The 19,986-nt window shown below is 43.2% G+C and overlaps 1 long non-coding RNA gene and 1 pseudogene across 1 annotated transcript in view; both read right to left on the bottom strand.

The window, feature by feature from the left end:
* LOC121150575 overlaps window positions 1-19,986 on the bottom strand; it is a 183,965-nt gene that overhangs the window by 45,641 nt on the left and 118,338 nt on the right. The window contains exon 2 of the long non-coding RNA XR_005882993.1: window positions 4,611-4,678. This is a non-coding gene — a long non-coding RNA (uncharacterized LOC121150575). The remainder of the gene's footprint in view (window positions 1-4,610; window positions 4,679-19,986) is intronic.
* On the bottom strand, window positions 15,221-15,320 carry LOC121150965 (annotated as a pseudogene).

Below are 19,986 nucleotides of genomic sequence, written 5' to 3'. Positions count from 1 at the left end.
AGACAGGATAATCCCATGGGGTGCCCATTCATATCCAAGCTGCTCCACTTTCCACCCAGCTCCCTGCTTGTGGCCTGGGAAAACATCAAAGGATGACTCAAGTCCTTGGGTCCCTGTGCCCACGCAGGAAACCCAGAAGACGCTCCTAGTTACAGTCTTTTGGGGATAAAACAGGAGATGGAAGACCTCTCAACCCTCCTTTTCTCTGTAACTCTGCCTTTCAAACAAAAAAATAAATCTTATTATTGGTACCTTTCAAGAAGGGTGCTGGGCACAGTTGAATGCTGGAGTTCTGGTTCAGACAGCTGGGTTTGAGTCCTGATTCCAACATTGATTCCAACTTCCTCCTAATGCTTGCCTAATGCTTACCTAGAGAGGCAGCAAATGCTGGCTCAGATCATCACCACCCACATGGGAGACCCAGGCTGAGTTCTGCCTCCTGGCTTTGGTCCAGGTGTGCAGACATTGGTAGAATGAACCAGCAGATGGAAGATCTCTCTGTGCATGCCTCAGTCCCTGTCCTTCAAATCTAACAGAAAAAAAAGTGGGGTATCTTTCCCATCTTTTACTACACTGTCTGCCCCCTTATGCCAATACAGGTTTGTTTAATGGTTTTAAAAATAAGCCATGTTTATCTTAGCAAATACAGAAAGTTTTTTTAAAAAATTAAAGTGACTATATAAAAATAATCCATGACCCCAAACCCAGGAATAAATGACTAATACCATCTATATTTCTTTCTACTATTTTCCTGTCCCTCCCTCTTAGTCTAACTCTTTTTCACTGTTAATGATACACAAAATTCAAACAATCATCTGGATCTGCAAAGTTTATTTTGAAAAGCAATGATCTCCTAACTTTTATTTCCCCTGTGCAAGGTCAATCGTATCTAATTTTACCGACTTTTATTTTTCCTTCCTCTTCTTGTTATTACCTCCAAATCCCAAAGGGCGGAAGAAAGGCCAGGATGGATGGAAGGAGAATGTGTAGGCATCACCTGCTGACTTCCTCCTACGGGAGATGACCATTTTGACTCTCTTTTCCTTCTGCCCTACCACACTTGAACATACTACATCTCTCCATCTTGTTAATGTATGAAGTATTTGTCTACAAACTAATGTTCAATGTTGGGGCTAAATAGGGGCTGCACAAACACACTGAATTATGTAACATTCCATTATTACTTTTCCTTTCCAATTATTTCTACTTTGCATCAAATTACTAATTCTGTTGTTTCCTATTTGCTTGGACTTCTGTTTTCTTATCAGTAATGAAACCCAAATCTTATCCATAAATATTCAGACCTGCTCCATGTCTGATCATTGTAATTTCTTGCAGCTCTCATCCACCAATACCTTATGAAATGGAATGGTACCCCTGCACATATCTACACATTACCCATACCCTGGACTCCCTTTTTGCCATCATTCTAAAGATCTTTTGTTTCCTGGCTCCAACATCTTCACTTTTCTTAGCTTACTCTAAGCTTGTGCTTCTGAAGCTTCCTAACAAAGTCTGCATGGACTTTCTTAGCTGCCCTGCTCTAACTTCCTGTTATCATGCCTGGGAGGCAGCAAGTACTCAGGCCTCTTCAGCCTACATGAGATGGAGTTCTAAGATCCTGGCTTCAGCCTGGCCCAGCCCTGGTGTTGTAGGCATCTGGGGAGTGAAGTAGGTGATGGAAGGTCTGCCCTCACCCCCACAGCCCACTCCACCTCATCTCTTTGCCTTTCAAATAAACAGATAATTTTTAAAAAGAAGAAGAAGGAAAAAAAAAACAGAAAAGCACTTGGAAGACATTTGGAAACATTTAATGTCTCAAAATGCTTTTCTTTTTATGCTCACAGTACATTAATAATTAGTCTAGAAACATCCTATGTCTTTAGAATTCTGAAGGCATTGCTCCAATTGTCTTCTAGCTCCCAAAGTTTCTATGGAGAACTGAAACCATCCTAATTAATGATCCTTTGTGAGTGGCATAGCTTAGCTCTTTGCAAGGCTTGAAGCTCTTTCTTTGGCTCAAAGCTGAAAGCTCATGATGCTGCTGTGATCGTGGGACTGTTTTCACCCATTGTGTAATCTAGCCAGCCATGGTAACCTCTGGAAACACATATTTTTCAATTCTGGGAATTTTTCCTCAGTTCTTTCTTTGACAACGCCTTTCTCTCTCTTGTCTCTTCCCTCTTCTTTCTAAAATCCCTGTTAGTTAAGCCTTCTGGGACGCTCCTCTAATTTTTTCTCTATCTGTCTCTGGGTCTTTTTAATCCTGCTCAGAGGGAGATTTGTTCAGCTTTTAGATTCTTCCACTGATTTTTTCAAGTTTACTGTCATATTTTAGTTTCTCAAAGCCCATTTGGTTCTTTGAATATTACTTGGTTAAACATCCCATTCTTTACTCCCCAGTTGTAATGCATGTTGGTATCTCAGGGTATTCAATCATCATGTTTTTCTCTCCCTATCACTCATGAACTGGCTCCTGCTTACATAATCTCTTGCTTCCTATTTGTCCTTTTTCTGTTTAGTCGGTTCTTGTTTGGTCTTTCCTGTTAGAAGCTCTCCACAGATGTCTAGTAAGTGCTCAACCACCTGCTCCTCTAAGGAATGAGGAAGTAGAGTACTGGTTGGTAGTCCCTAAAGCACAGGTGGGTCTGACGCACTGAGGTTTCACTCTGCGGTATAATCATGCTTTGGCTGGAAAACCCCAATATCAATACCTTCGAGTCTCTATCTCTCAAAATAAATTTCTCCAGGTTCCTATAGGAGGGGCTAGGCTTGGCTTGGCTGCCATCTTTCTCAAGAAAAATGTACATAGGCATTGGGCCTGATGCCATCTCCAGAGAAGAAAGCTTTTGGGTCTGCAGTAATGCACAGGAAGGAAGAAAGAGACCACACAGTAGCCTAGTGGCTGAAGTCCTAACCTTACTTGCACCGGGATCCCATATAGTCACTGGTTCTAATCCGGGCAGCCCCATTTCTCTTTCTGCTCCCTGCTTGTGGCCTGGGAAAGCAGTAGAGGATGACCCAAAGCCTTGGGATCCTGCACCTACATGGGAGACTCAGAAGAAGCTTGTGGCTCCTGGTTTGGATCAGCTCAGCTCAGGCCGTTGCAGCTACTTGGGGAGTGATCCAGTGGATGAAGATCTTTCTCTCTGTAAATCTACCTTTCCAATAAAACATAAATACATTTTTTAAAAAAATGGTTTAGGGCCCGGCGCAGTGGCATAGTGGTTAAGTCCTCGCCTTGCACACCCAGGATCCCATATGGGCGCCGGTTCTAATCCCGGCAGCCCTGCTTCCCTTCCAGCTCCCTGCCTGTGGCCTGGGAAGGCAGTCGAGGACAGCCCAAAGCTTTGGGACCCTGCACCCGTGTGGGAGACCCGGAAGAGGCTCCTGGCTTCGGGTCGGCATAGCATCGGCCCATTGCGCTCACTTGGGGAGTGAATCATCGGACGGAAGATCTTCCTCTCTGTCTCTCCTCCTCTCTGTATATCTGCCTTTCCAATAAAAAAAATAATAATAAAAATAAATCTTTAAAAAAAATGGTTTAAAAAAGAAGAAGGAGGAAAGATCTGGAGCACCCACTCCTTTACAAATTCCCAACTAAGCCTCTTTATTGTGTCCTGTGTTCCCTGTACAGATTCCATTTCTACTTCATTTGATACCACTGATTTCCACACTTTTTAGAAGGTGATTTGTGTAAACCCCAGTGGTTTTCAGCTTTCTCCTCCACCTACTGTGGATGCAGTTACTGCAAAGTTTTCTTCCAGCTCCCACCTGGGTTACTGTCTTCTCCCCTCTTTTCCTTAACCAGTAGTCATGCTTTTCACACACACCTTAACCAGCACCAAGGAGGTTTCAGTTTTCAGAAGGAACAAGATAGATATGTGTTTTCCATCTGACACCTGTACCCAGTTGTCCACATCCTACTTACTTGCTCATTATCCTTCTTACTTCATCACAACATGAGCTCCTTGAGAGCTCCTTGTGTTAATATGAATTATCTTTATAATCTTGGCTCCAAAAAGGGTGTTCCTGGCACACAGCAGGTGCTCAGTAATTGTTGACAAATAAATGGTTACTTTTAAGAAGCAAGAAAATCTTCTCTAGCTCTATTTCTATTATGTAAATACTTTCCTCTACCAAATTCTTTCATTCTTTGAACCACAATTCTTTCACCCCAAACACCACCCACTTAATCGCTTTCATTTTTTCCCAGCAGCTTTTTCATTTCCCTCTCCTGCTGCTACCTTTCCCTACTCTCCCTACTGTGTGGCATGGACTTCAGTCTTATGTTCCATGACAGAAATTCATTTTTGGTTCAGGGATCACACCTGCTACATTTGTAGGAGATGGGGGAACATTGAGAAAAACGACCAGGTTCCTAGATTCTCTGGAAAAAGTAAAACTTAAATATCTTTCAAAAATCAAAATTCCTGTTTAGATTAATTCAAGTTAAGTATGGTTCAGGAAGTAGATGTTGACATTGAATTACTGGAATCCAAGAACCAAGCAGGACAATAAAGAAGAGATTGGGGAAAAGGAACTGGAGGGCTTATGTGTGGGAAAGAGAACCAAGTATCTAGACAAAGAAAAGCCAAATTAATACTCACAGTGCTCACTCATCCTTATCCTTCCAACTCCTTCTTTTCAGCGTCCATTAGTAGAAACAAGAAACAAACTGGAAAAGAAGAAAATACTCCAATTTTTACCGTCATTGGAAAATACTATAGTTTCTAGTAGGTTCTAGTACTGACCGAACAAGTCATATTTTCTCATGGCTTTGGACTGTAAACTCATAAACAAATGAAACAAATAATTGGAAACGGTTTGCTATGGAAGAAATGAAGACAATTCAAATACAAAGATAGCAAGAGAGACCCCCTTGGATGGAAGGCCCTCAGAGAAAGTCTGACAGCTTTTTTTGCGGGGAAGGGGGTGGGGAATCATAACCCACAGATTCATTTCTCCTGCCCAAGGTGTGCTTCATCCTCTGGGAATTAGGCCCTCTTCCACAGGCAGCCATGTTATTTGGTGCTGTACCACCCCTTCCTTAGCTGGGGGCTTGTGCATGACTGGCTTAAGCAAATTTGATCCCTCCATCTTCCACTTGTTTTACTCCAAGCCGATTGACTTAAACACAGTCATGTGATACAACACAGGCCGGAGAGAGAGAGTGTGAGTTCCTGGACTTCACTGGGAGCTACCGGGAGAATGCCCTTTCCTCCCTGATTATGATTAGGAGATGCTATCCTGAAAGGGTGCCAGTGGTTTTATTACCACGAGAACAGAGCTAATGAAGTTCAGAAAATGGAAGACATGGGAGTCCTTGGAGACTTTAAGTCAAACATATCATGAAGCCAGCATAATTTCTGGTCTTGTTAGGTACACAAGCCAGTTCATTCGCTTTATTACAGTATTTCTTGTGGGAGTTTCTCATTTGTAAGCAAACCAAAACAATCAGGGGCTGGCACTGTAGCACAATGAGCTAGGCCACTGCTTGAAATATCACCTCTCAAGTTGAAAAGCCAATTCAAGCCCTGGATGCTCTGCTTCCAAACCAGCTTCCTAATGCACATGGGAAGGCAGAGAATGGTCCAAATTCTTAGGCCCCTGCTACGGTTGTGGGAAACTAACATAGAGTTCCTGGTACCTGACTTCAGCCTTCAGACTTGGCTACTTCAGCATTTGAGGAGATCCCTCTCTCTTTGTAGCTCTTTCAAATAAATAAATTATATAAAGCTTCTTTCAAACGAAAAAATCGCAATTGCTACAGAAATAACATCTAAGCTAAAAACTGAAAAAGCTCATGCCAAGAGAAGAGGAAGAAGAAGTGTTCTAGGCCCAGGAACCAGCCCTGAGAAAACTGTATGGAGAGAAAGAATGTGCCAAGAAACAAAAAGGCAGCCCTAGTATGGGAGTCATGGAAAGAGATGGGCATGCAAGGAACAGATCATACCTGCGAGTCTTTGGAAGAAGTGTAAAAGCGTGGATTTTGTTCCCAGAAAGTTAAAAGTTCCACTCAGGTTCCTGCTTCATAAAATTGTGATTGCTGAGTGGAGAAGAGATTGAATAAAAGCCTGAACCAAAAAAAGGGCCTTGGAAATGGGATTTGTAGATGCCCAGTCAAAAGGAGATAGTTGCTTGAGCTGCAATCATGGTTATCAGCAGGGAACGTGACCAGAAACTAGATAGTTTTATATCATTCTTTCATTCATGCCATATGGCCACAATGGAAGTGGCTGGAACAGACAGATGCCAGGAGCCTATAATGCCATCTGGATCTCTCACATGCTCACCAAGTGCTCAAGCATGCAGGCTATTTTCTGCTACCTTTCCAGGTAGCAAGGAGCCCGATCAGAAGTGGAGTAGCTGGGATTCGAACCAGCACACATAGGGGATCCTGGCATTGCAGGTGGCAGTTTAACTGGCTGTATCACAACAAGTTTCATGTATTTGTTCATTCATTTGATTCAGCCACAGAAACAAAGTCTGCCTGTACCAGTTAATCACAGGAGGTTTTCATTATCTTTTTCCAGTCTATAGTCTCTAAAGTCCACTACCCTTAAAGTTACCATTTATTTCCATCATGTTTCCCCAAAGCCTAACAATTGCATGAGCTGCTTTATTCCTTCTGAGGGGTAGCATTTTAGTCACCATTGGGAAAAGTTTAATAACTGCTTGGACACCGCGAGCCACGGGCTATATTTCCCCCGCTAACTTCTGGTGGCTCAGAAGTTATGCTCAGACACAGGAGTAATTCTGATTGACATCCACAATCCCACTGCAGGGAGGATCACTTCCCATTTTTGGGGGAGGGGGGGTGCCAGCTGTCATAGATGGAGTTCTTCAGGAAGCATATTTGAGGCGGATAGGAAGATGTGGGAGGTTCTTTGGGTATTAATTTTGAACCAACAGCTATAGAAGGTAATGAAAGGGAGTAGGATCAATCACAGAGAGAATGTGATCTGTGATCCAGTCCTCACATAAGCAATGTTCTGGAGCTGCGGGTCATGCTTCAGAGTAGTCCCAAGTTGAAAGGAGGGGCCTCCCTGCTTGCAACAATCGGGTCAGCCCCTAGAAGAAATGGGACCTTGGCAAGGCACTTCGTCTTTAGTCAACATGTCTCTAGAGAGGGCTGACAGCTGAGTGGCATCACCCAGAAGAGCCCATCCAGAAACCTGTTGGCATGGTGGGTCCTTCTCATTTTCACAAGGGGATCTAGCTGAGCTAGGGAACATACCTGCAGCCACATTTCCAAAGGAAATGGTGAAACCTGGAAACATGATGAAACTGCTGTGAGTGATAGTGACATATTTCAGTTTCACACAAGGAAGGAGATACTGTAGCAAGCAGTGAGATTTAAAAAATTTTTCTTTGTGACCAGTTCTACGATTTCAAGTGGCTTTTTATAAGGTCTTATCTCATTGCTGTATATATATTTTTAAAGATTTATTTGTTTTACTGGAAGGCAGAGTTACAGACAGAAGAAGATCCTCCATCCATTGTTGACTCCCCAAATGATTGCAAAGACCAGAGCTCAACTGATCTAAGGCTGAGATCAGGAGATCTCCCAAATGGATGCAGAGACCCAATGACTTGGGCCATCATTCACTGCCCTCCCAGGCAATTATCCAGGAGATAGATCAAAAGTGGAGCAGCTGAGACTTAAACAGCTGCCCCTAAGGGATTCCAGCACTGCAGGCAAAGGATTATCCTGATTCACCACTGCCAACCCCTCATTGGTATATTTAATACCTCAAATAGGTTACACCTGCATGGCCACATGAGGGACAAGATGAAAAACAGTTATTATTACTATTATTTTTGTTGTTAGACATCTCCCATCCACTGACTCACCCCAAATGTCTAAAATAGCTGGGACTGGTAAAGTATAGTGTCAGAAATAGTAGAACTTTATCTAAGTATCCCATTTGGGTGGCAGGGACTCAAATACCCAGACCATCACCTGCTATCTACCAGGGTCTGCATTAACAGGAAGCTGTAATTGGAGTACAGCACTTGTATATATGACAGAGGCATCCCAGGCCCTGCGCTAACCACTGGGACAAATGCCCCATCATGGGTTTCTTTTTAAGACTCAATTGCAGGGCACGGCGCAATAGCATAGTGGTTAAAGTCCTCGCCTTACAAGCCCAGGATCCCATATGGACGTTGGTTCTAATCCCAGTGGCCCCACTTCCCATCCAGCTCCCTGCTTGTGGCCTGGGAAGGCAGTCGAGGACAGCCCGAGGCTTTGGGACCCTGTACCTACGTGGGAGACACTGGAGAAGCTCCTGGCTCCTGGCTTCAGATCAGCTCAGCTCTGGTTATTGCAGCCGCTTGGGGAGTGAATCATCAGATAGAAAATCTTCCTCTCTGCCTCTCCTCCTCTCTGTATATCTGACTTTCCAATAAAAATAAAATAAATCTTAAAAAAAAAAGACTCAACTGCAGTGTAAACAGCTCAAAAGATGCCAAAACAAAAGTCATTTCCCATAGTTGATTTTTTTTCACTTGTTGCAAAGCAAGCTATATACTATTTCATATATCTAAAGATACTTAAATGTGGCTAAAAAACACATAAATACTTTCAGAGCCAAATAGAATCCAAGAAGAGACTAGGAATCCAATTTGTGCTATCTTCTGATGTGCAGCATTCAACTGTCTCACTGTGGGTGTGATAAGCTCTTCCACTGGGCATCAGACAAAGTGGTGGATGTTGTCTTCGGGATCACTGTCGCCATCATCTTGGCTTCTGTGTGTGACTGAGTCATCCCTAGCCAAACCTAGTGAGACATTATGTTCTAATGAATATAAATGGGACAAGGAATAAACAAATTAAGAAGATGAGAAGAAATGAAAAATAAGTTAAGAAATTGACATAGTGCACACCTGACCCATGGCTCAAGTAGGTGGCTCAATGATGGACATCTTAGTGAAGAATTGCCAGCAACATCAAACATGTCATTACAATGAGACAAATACGACTTAGTTTTGGACACTTATAGCTTATTTTTTAACTTGTGATGCATGCAACTTTGTAACCAATTTGTTGTAAACTACCTACATTGGTGGAGAGGGTTCTTATATTAAACACACATCCCACATACAAACGCGTGCATACCTCCCTCCCTACACATCAACACTATCAAACATTCATCAATTTATCTGCCATGCACTTATGTGTCCATCATATGAGAAAGCCAAGCACATTGGTTAATTTTGTGATTAAATGTTTGAATTCCATGCATAGTTTTCCTAATAATATGCGTTTTCCATGAACATTTCGAAAACCCTTCATATCATACAAGATGTTATTCTGGGAAAGCAGTCCTAAGGTGAAAGTCCACAGGCTCAACACAGTATCCCCGGAGGGAGGCACTGTCCTTTTTCACACCCCCGCCCACAGCAATTTTTCCAGATGGCAAAGATAGAAGAACAGCCAGCAGAAGAGAAAAAGAGGCCCTGTAGCTAGTCACTGGGAATTTCGTTGGTCAATCCTATTATGCTTTGTCCTTTCTTCATATTTTAATAACCTCATTCCAAATACCTTGCTAACTGAACCTAAATCACCTCTTTTTGTGCAATACAGTACATCCCTGATGCTCAATAATAACTTCTTTGTTCTGCTTTCCCCCTTGCGCAGTATAGTTCCATTCATTATCTAACCTTCCATTTCCCATCACCTTTTCATGTTCTTCCACACACATTTTTCTAAAAAGCCAGCTGTGCAATTCAGGCCATCCCTGGAGATTATTGACCAGATTGGGTTTGCCTTTATGAGCGCATAACTGAAGCTGACATGGCCCTTACCAGAATTAATAGCTCTTGGAACAATTTGCCTTCACAGCATTTCACAAGCATCTTCGTAACACATCTGAGAGCAAGGCAGATTTTAATTAGTGTCCCTAATAGCTAAGCAATCAGAGATGAAATAAGTGAAGAGCTGGACCAATAGAACCAAGACACAGAAAGTGAACTTGGAGTTGTGCAGGTTTTAAGCAGCAGGAGTTTCATTTCAGTCAGTCTTTGAGTCTGATGGTAAGGAATTTTTGTTAGCATCAACCAGCAATTACTGCCTGTTGGAGAACTGGTTTTGTACGCATGCAATATCGTTTTGAAACACTCGGGGCTTCCTTCCTCCTACCCGCTCTTCAGTTTCTTCTCTTGTTTCATTTTGGTTGCTTGAGCTCATATAAGCAGGCAGCTGCCTGAGTGGGGAAGAGCTGTGCCATTCAGACTCCTGATGTATAGTTGGCTGAGTGTAAGCTTGCTTAATCCTTTCGTATCATTGGATTACCATCTCCAAGCAAATTTTCCCAGCTTTCATCACGAGAATGGCTCCCTGCCAAGAAAGCACTCATCCCAGCTCAGGTCCACCTGGCTCTTCCCCATTGTCAACTCCACATCCCAGGACATGAAAAGGGTTTTCAGGCTGAATATTTGCACAAGCATTTTTTCCAAGTCAAATACAAAGTCTTTGTTCCATAGGCTCCCCGACTTCTCTGTGAGATTCTTTTCTGAGTTATTATCAGAAAGAGGGAAAGACAGCCTTTGATGACCATTTCATCTTTTTTCCCTTAATCTCATTTCAGTCTATAAAATAATTTGATATTTAATATTAAAATTTAACTAATACCCAAGGACAGATCTGAGGATTTAAAGAAAACTACACACTTTTACAGGGTAATGCCGCTCTACAGGTAGCTGAATTTGGAAGGCAGGTTTTACAAAACCATTCCAGAATTCCTAAACGCCTCATAAACTCTACATCAATTAAAGTTTTACCCGATTAAGGAAATGTTCATGGTTATTTGCTGCCTAATTCCTTCCACAAGCTTACAGAATGGGACCTTCTTGTATTTCAAAGGGAAAGGGTTCTTTGTGACTGAAAAACAGAACAAGGCATTTGATTCACACACACCTCTGTCAGTCACGTCTAATATTCTGAGCAAGTATAAGCTCTCTCCCAGGGCCAGGACAATGGCACCTTGCCATTCAAATTGCTGATCGCAATTCCACCTCCGCTAACTTTTAACAATGGTAAGGCAGCAATTGTGGCTGGGCCCTTGCTGAAGGGACCCCTTTCAGACTCAGGTACCCAGACTCCAGGACTTATGGGCCTCAGGTATGCATGCACTGCACGGGCAGACACCCAGAATCCCACTTTGAGTCCTGAATCTGATAGAGCAGCCTGGAAACCAAGGATTCTTCAGCATATGTCCCACTTTTACTTAAAGATTTCAGGAATCTTAGAGAATGAAACTGTGGAGATACTGAATGTGCACTTCAGAGCAAAAAAAATAGCCATGTCCACCCGAGTCTTTTCTTATCCAGGGAGAATACAATCCAAGGTCACCAGTGTATGCCCAAAACCAGATACTGAACTCTGTATGTACTATATTTTTTTCTATTTATACATACCTATGATAAAATTTAATTTATAAATCAGGCATAGTAAGTGGTTAGCATCAACAGCAATAAAATAGGAAAATTATAACATATTTTAATAAAAGGCATGAGTATATGCAGTTTTTCCTCTTGCAAAATACAATTTCTGTTTTTGTTGTTATGTGTGTGGTTTTTTCACCCTGTTCATTACACCTGCAGTATTGTTTCATAATACCAGAGTTAATATTAAGTCCTTCCAGATTTTATGCCTCCCTGCTTCCTTCATACTTTCTTTTTTAAACTTTATTTTTTTTTAAAGATTTATTTTTATTATTTTTTTCATTGGAAAGGCAGATATACAGAGAGGAGAGACAGAGAGGAAGATCTTCCGTCCGATGATTCACTCCCCAAGTGAGTGCAACGGCCGATACTATGCCGATCCAAAGCCAGGAGACTCTTCCGGGTCTCCCACGCGGGTGCAGGGTCCCAAAGCTTTGGGCTGTCCTCGACTGCTTTCCCGGGCTACAGGCAGGGAGCTGGAAGGGAAGTGGGGCTGCTGGGATTAGAACCGGCGCCCATATGGGATCCCAGGCGTGGAAGGCGAGGACCTTAACCTCTTGCGCCACCGTGCTGGGCCCCGTACTTTCTTTTTAATTATATTACTTAAAAGGCAGTGTGATAGAAAGATTCACTTTCCAAATGCCCACAACAGTCAAGATTAAGCCAGAAGAAGTCGAGGAGCCAAGTGCTGTTGTCACATCACAGTGGGTTAAGATTCCACTTGCAAAGGCAGCATCCCACATCATTGTCAGTTTCTATCTATTCTGCTTCTGATCCAGCTTCTTGCTAGTGCACCTGGGAAGTTACAAAACATAATCCAAATACTTAGGCCCATAATACCACCTATATGGGAGACCCAGAAGGAGTTCCTGGCTCCTGTCTGGCTTTTGCAATCATTTGGGGAGTGAACCAGCAGATGGAAGCTCATCATCACTTTCTCTTAATCCTTATGTGTACTTCTCTGTCTGACACTAAGTCTTTCTGCCTTTTTGTTTTGCTCTTTACAAAAAGGAACCAGGAACTACACCTTGGTCTTCCTCACCAACGGTAGGAATCCCAGCACTTGGGCTTCCATCAGAAACAGATGCAGGATACAATCCCAGTCACTATGATATGGGAAGCAGGTGTGCCATAATGCCCGCCCCTCCTTTGCACTTTCATGAATGTAGGTTCGATGGGGCATCTTTGTCCAAAAGAATCTGATTTCATCACAGCTCACTGCAAGAGTAGTGCCCTTTCTCCTTAAATCTCTTCCAATTATCCCCCAAATGTGGCAACAGCTTCTCCATCACTAGATGCAGCCTCTGCAGTAGTTCTTATATTTTTCAGTCCATACTTCTGCCTATATCTGGGGAACCATCCTCTTATTTAGAGTCAGTGGCTCAGGGTCTTTCACTTTAGAGAGTTCCTTTAAGTACTCAATATCTTTTTGCATATCACACATCGCCTTTAATGAGAACCTGTATTCTGTTTGCCTCTTCCACTGATTAAGTTAAAGCCTTATCTATCTTAATGAAACACTTATCACACATTGCATCCAAAATTCTTGCAGTTTGAGGTATAATAAAACTAGCACAGATTTCTTTTTCTTCTTCACTATCTCACAGATATCAATAAATTTGCCCTGACTGTAGCTGTTAGTGACTTCATCTTATGGTTTTTCTTTTTATTAGTGAAGACAAAGATGTTAACTTTTTTATTTAAAAGAAGTACTTTATGACTTTTCTCTGACTTATCCAAATGTCTGCCATCACTATTTTTGTACATTGGACCCACTATTGAATAAAATAAGGGTTACTAGGACATAAACACTTTGATAATTCTGCAGGTGATCTGTGACTAAGTACCAACAGGTGGACACTGTAGACAGCATGGACACACTGTGCAAAGAGATGATTCCCATCCCAAACGGGACAGAGATGGACAGCACTATACCACTCAAAACTGTTCACCATTTAAAACACATAAGTTGTATATTTCTAGAATTTTCCATTTAATATTTTTTGGTCACAGTTGATTTTGAATAACTAAAAACATGGAAAGCAAAACCACAGATAAGGACGAACTACTGTATTTTATTGATTGACTCAAACTCAGCATTATCAAAAGTGATAAAACAGAAGAACACAGTCTGGTGGCCCACAGCTTCCTTGGTTCACACTCTCTAGCTTTTCCATGGTTTTCTAGAAGTTCCACCACCAATGGAGGCACAGGGCACCCTTAGCGAGAGTTTTCACGGAGACAGAGAAGTTCAGAGGGAAACATTCTGCCAGCCTTACCATTCGCTCCTCCTCCTCCTCAAGAACTCACCTCCCCTTCCTCCAGCCTTCCAGAAGACAGGAGGCAGGAAACTCCTGCAACTCACTCTCAAAAGATAATGCTTCCAAAGAAAGAGAGAGAAGAAGCAGCAAACATGACAGTGCCTCTGGTTACAATACGTAGCCCAGACGAACACAAAAGTTTGAGGAGAACTGGAAAATGCCATGTTCTTTGGAGGTTGACAACATAGGTTCTTCTTAATATAAGTTACCAAAAGACAGGGGACCACACTTCTTACGTTGAGGGAGACTCCTAACAAATGCTCTATGCTGATAAGAAGCTCAACTGGAACTCAGCTTCCATTCATAGAAATCTGCTGGGCTTGATATGAGTTCACACTCCCAAGTTTCACTTTGCATTTCTGGGCTCATCACAACCTCAGATTCAATGCTGAAAGTCAAAGTGAAACCCCCTGTGAAGAAAACCACACTGACTTTACCTGCTTTAATGTCAATATTTTGAGAAACTCTGACAATAAATCAGACAAGTTCACTCCACATTTGCCCTTTGGGGGTTATAAAAGACCCCACCAAAGTATCAGAAAACGTAACTGGATTCAAAAATGTTCACCAAGGCAAGGACTTTAAGCAAAGCAAAAAACCTTCAGACTGATGGGCGCCGGTTCTATCCCGGCAGCCCCGCTTCCCTTCCAGCTCCCTGCTTGTGGCCTGGGAAGGCAGTCGAGGACGGCCCAAAGCTTTGGGACCCTGCACCCACGTGGGAGACCCGGAAGAGGCTCCTGGCTTCGGATCGGCATAGCACCGGCCATTGTGCTCACTTGGGGAGTGAATCATTGGACGGAAGATCTTCCTCTCTGTCTCTCCTCTCTGTATATCTGCCTTTCCAATTTAAAAAATAATAAAAATAAATCTTTAAAAAAAAAAAAACCTTCAGACTGATCTAAGAATGCTTTTAAAGAACCCTGCCTGAATACCTTCTTTCCCTCTTATTATTAACAAGTTAATTTTAAAAAATAAGATTTAATAATCTGCAACATTTTCCCATATTCACTTCCAATATAGATATTTTATACAGACACATACATGCAATTATTTCTTGAAAACAGAGATATTAAAATCAAAATGTGGGGGCCTGGCACAGTAGCCTAGCGGTTAAAGTCCTCACCTTGAATGCACCAGGGGTCCATATGGGAGCCGGTTTTAATCCCAGTGGCCCCACTTCCCATCCAGCTCCCTGCTTGTGGCCTGAGAAAACAGTCGAGGACGGCCCAAAGCCTTGGGACCCTGTACTCGCTTGGGAGACCCAAAAAAGGCTCCAGGCTCCTGGCTTCGAATCGGCTCAGCTCCAACCACTGTGACTGCTTGGGGAGTGAAATCAACAGATGAAAGATCTTCCTTTCTGTCTTTCCTTCTCTCTGTATATCTGACTTTGCAATAAAAATAAATAAATGCTCTTAAAAAGTCAAAATGTGGGATTGATGACAGTGATCATAATATTATAACATGACTTTGCATGCCATCCTTGCACAGGCGCTATGCTCATCTTTTCTGTTGTTGTAATTATAGCATACTTGTTGCTGAAATGAGCAATGTTTTAATTCAGCCAAGAATCCAATGGTTCAGAGAGGGAAAAAAAAAGGCACTTGGAAATTCATATTTAGTACAGGTGCTTTGTGAAAAGCTCAATGCCCTGGGTTCTTGAAAACAAACCCCAAAAGTAATTATGCAAATATGTCTGTTAATATGCCTATAATAACACTGCCAACAGAAAAGTAGAGAAATAATCCAAAGAACAAAAATTTACCAAGAAAGAAGAAAGTTGGAGGGGGTAAAAAAGATACAAAGATGGAGGACCAGCACGGTGGCCTAGCAACTAAAGTCCTCGCCTTGAATGCACCAGGAGTCCATATGGGCACTGGTTCTAATCCCGGCAGCCCCACTTCCCATCCAGCTCCCCGTTTGTGGCCTGGGAAAGCAGCCGAGGATGGCCAAAGCCTTGGAACCCTACACCCACATGGGAGACTCAGAGGAAGCTCCTGGCTCCTGGCTTCAGATAAGCTCAGCTCTGGCTGTTGTGGTCACTTGGGGGGTGAATCATCGATGGAAGATCTTCCTCTTTGTCTCTCTTCCTCTCTGTATATCTGACTTTGCAATAAAAATAAATAAATCTTTAAAAAAAAAATACAAAGATGGATTTTTTTTTTAAACCCATTTCTGGGATCCTTACCTGTTACTTCATTGGGTCAAATTTCAAATTATCACTTGATTTGCATTTCAAATCACACTTGGGATGGATCTTTCCAGGTTCCCTGGTGCCATGTTCACCACACCTAGATCACACCCTTTGGTGCTTTTCTATCACGGGCACATGGCCAGTCCAGGTTGTAAGAGAGAGAGAGACTAACAATAACAAAGCCCAGTTGTTGGGCAGGCATATATAGTGGAGCCCTAGTGACCAAATATAAGACCAGGTAAGCTCACAGAGCTGAGTCAGATGTGAACAGGGTGGCCAGGAAAGATGAGGATAATAATCATGGAGTTGTAGGGGATGTGCGGACAGTTCCTAGAAGATGGTCTAAGCTGTCTATTCGTGCTGGTGAGAGGTTCAGCTACTAACTACCTAAGGTAACCAACTCAACACACACACACTCAAATCACACTTGGGACGGATCTTTCCAACTCAACACCTGACAACCTTAAGGCTCATTGTGGAAGACAGAGACTTTGAACACTTACCAAATCTCTCTCTCTCTCTTTTTTTTAATTTTTTGAACAATGTAATCAAGTATTTGAAGGGCAGATATCAGAGATCATCATTCATGTACTGATTCCCTCCCCACCAAAAGCTCACAAGAGCTATAACTGGGCCAGGCCGAAGCCAGGAGCCTAGAACTTCGTCTGAGTATCCAATATTCGTTGAACTTGGGTCTTCATTATCCACTGCCTTCCCAAGCATAGTAGCAGGAAGCTAGATCCAAACCACCATCAAATATGGCATGTGGGCATCCCAAGTGGTAGCTTAGCATGCCATGCCACAATTTCCACTCCCATCCTCTTTTCAAACAGATAACCCTGGGCTTTAGTTTTACTGTCCTCACCGATAAAATTCAAAAGGCACCAAGTGGGAATTCCATAGGATGAGGGTGAAAAGAAACAGATACTCATTTCTCCCACTATATTGTGTTGTCAAATTACTAATCTAGCCCTGACAGGTATTGATTTCCTAAGGGACAGTGATTTCTATGTCTGCCCTCCAGACCTAGCCCAGTGCCTGGCACTTGAGAAACAGTGGAGTATCAGTTCAGTGAAAACATTGAAGAACACTCCAACCACTGAATACTTATAGTCTGAAGGGCCTCCAGAGGCTTGAAGCATTTGTCCCCATGATCAATTAAACATCATCAGTCTCCAGGAAGCTAGGCTAAGGGTCAATTTTCTTTCCCTAGAAGGAAAGGGGTTGGTTCTTTCTTGCAAATGTGGTGGGGAGGGGAGCAAGGATCTGACAGGCCGCAGCTCTTCCCACCTTTTTGCCTACATAACAGTCATCTCTTTTTTTTCCCAAAGAAAATATAGTATATCTGTTTCCAAGCTGCAAAGAAACCGTTGAAAATTAAACCACAGAACAGCGTTTTAATGAGAACATGATTACCTAACACCCCACTGCGGTTTCAGATGGCCTTGTGCCAACCTTCCAAACTGCTACCAGAGCTCATTTAAGAAAAAAAAAAAAAAAAAAAGGAGAAAGGGGGGTGGATTAGCAACCCCTTAGTGAAGGTAGCTTTCTTGGATGACTTCCAAAACGATCTCTCTAGAAGGACCTAGGTTATTATTGGTGCCCACAGTTGAAGAAAAAAATTTCTTCCTGTTTTCAAATTTTGAGAGAGAAAAAAAAAAGCGCGGGGTTTGAGGGTGGGGTGGGGAAGAGACACCCTTGAACTAGTACATGATGTCCTGAGTTAGGTGTTGTGAGTTCCAGAGTGTTGTGCTTTCAGCGACATTCGCAGCACAGTGGATCTCATCAGCCTTCCTGCTGCGCACACACTTGCTATTTCTGTAGCTTGAGTTACAAAACTGCAGGTGGCAAGACTGCAAGGTGGAAAGCTCTGTGGGCGCTTGGAGCACAACCCCAGTGACCGCAGTTCCTTCTCTGGCTGGCAGCTTGATCAGACCAGTGCATGGTCCCAGACAAAGAGAGAAAGGAACAGAGGCTCTGAGTCCCAGGAAGATTGTTTCTCAAGTCTCCAACCAGCCCAGCACTTACGTACTTGGGGCTGTGGTTTCGTTTCCACTTTGGGTTTCCTGGCTTAACCCCACTGAACCACCTTCTGCAGTTGCCTTTGTCAGCAACAACCAGGTGGCCCTAAAAGGCAGCAGGAAAAAGCAGCCAGAGCTGAAAGAAGCAGGAATGGAGTCCCTTGGGTCCACACAGAAAGAACCTGAGGCCTAAACAAAGACGAGGTCCTTCAAACACACACCAGAGTAGAGACAGAATCATAATTGCCATACAGACTCTCAGACTGTGGGGATTGACCTAGTCACCCCATTTCCAAATCCTCTCATAACACAGAATCTGAACTGACTTGAATTCTTTTTTTTTTTAAAGATTTATTTAATTTTTATTGGAAAGGCGAATATACAGAGAGGAGAGACAAAGAGGAAGATCTTCCGTCCAATGATTCACTACCCAAGTGAGCGCAATGGCCGATGTTAGGCCGATCCAAAGCCAGGAGCCTCTTCCGGGTCTCCCACGCAGGTGCAGGGTCCCAAAGCTTTGGCCCATCCTCGACTGCTTTCCCAGGCCACAGGCAGGGAGCTGGAAGGGAAGTGGGGCTGCCGGGATTAGAACCGGCGCCCATATGGGATCCCAGGCATGCAAGGCGAGGACCTTAACCACTGCGCCACCACACTGGGACCAACTGACTTGAATTCTTACATGTGAAGTAATGGGCACAAAGCAAAGGCCTGCCTAGGTGCTGCTTTCCCCCTTGCAAATAACTAGTCACTGTGTTAACCCCTGAGAAGAAGTGCAGAAATCCCTGCAACTCTTGCCCTGGAGGACACACATCCAGAATGTAACAAACAGAGGATATAGAAACAGTATGCCATGGATTCAGAAAGTTCATGGGATTCTTTATGTGTGAATTCTTTATGTGAGAAACGAAGAGAAACAGAGCCACAAGTGGACAGGAAGACGGAGAAGGTATCAACCCACTGGTTCACTCCCCAACTGCCTACAGTGGCCAGTATTGAGCCAGACAGAAGCTGGGAGCAGGAAACTCAATCAGGTTCTCCCTCATGGGTGGCAGGGACTCAATCACCTGATCCATCATCACCTGTTGCCTTCCAGGATACACATTAACAGGAAGCCGGAATCAAGAGAGCACAGCCGAGACGCAACATGGACTGTGAACATGTAAAGAGGCATTTTTAACTACTAAGCCACACTTCCATCCCTACACACTTTTTTAATCCTATTTTCCATGAACTTATTGAACCCCACTCCCTGCCGCCAAAGTAAGCTGTTTACAAGAAGATAATGGATAGCGTAAGTGCAATGGGAAGCAAAATGTTCTGTCTCCTTACTCCCTTCCCTTGGTTGATTTCTATTGACTCATTTTGTCTTGCTCTTGAGGTTGCCTCTTGGGAAGTCTCCCATGTTGAATGATGCTGGAGTGTGAGTACCTCTGCAATGGCCTGGATTCCCATGAGCTCCATGAGGCAGGTTCCCAGTCAGTAAATGTTTATGGAAGAAAAGAGCTGAACATCAATTCGGGAGATTCAGCTGGGGTATGGGAGAGTCCATGGGCTCTACAATGGAAAGGATTTATGGAGATAAGAAAAGCATCCTAGAAACAGGTGGATAATATCTCCTCATAGGAAATCATTGCAGTCTGTGTTGGCAAAGGGTCAGTGAAGGTCAGTGACCCTCAGGAATGTCACAGTGACCTTTAATGAAGAGGAGCAGGAAGATCCCATCGGGCCAGTCAAGTGAAGCCAGACTCTAAAAAGTCGGTCATGCTCAAAAGATGACAACCAGAAGGAAGACAAGGTAGAAAGAATCAGATGAGAATATCCAGGCCACTAGAAACCACTCAACAAGTAACTCAGATCAGTTGTAAGGCCTGATTTGGGAAGCATTTTGCTACACTCAAAAAGCCAGCTGTCCTTCTTCCCTCCAGTAGCTGTCCTTCTTCCCTCCATACCCCACCCCCCACTTTGAAATGTTGACTCAACACCTGAAAAGACAGGCTGAGTT

Source organism: Ochotona curzoniae, unplaced genomic scaffold, assembly GCF_017591425.1.
Source record: "Ochotona curzoniae isolate NIBS_2020 unplaced genomic scaffold, NIBS_Ocur_1.0 contig_2210, whole genome shotgun sequence".
Classification (NCBI taxonomy): Eukaryota; Metazoa; Chordata; class Mammalia; order Lagomorpha; family Ochotonidae; genus Ochotona; species Ochotona curzoniae.
This window is presented reverse-complemented; position numbering and strand designations above follow the sequence as displayed.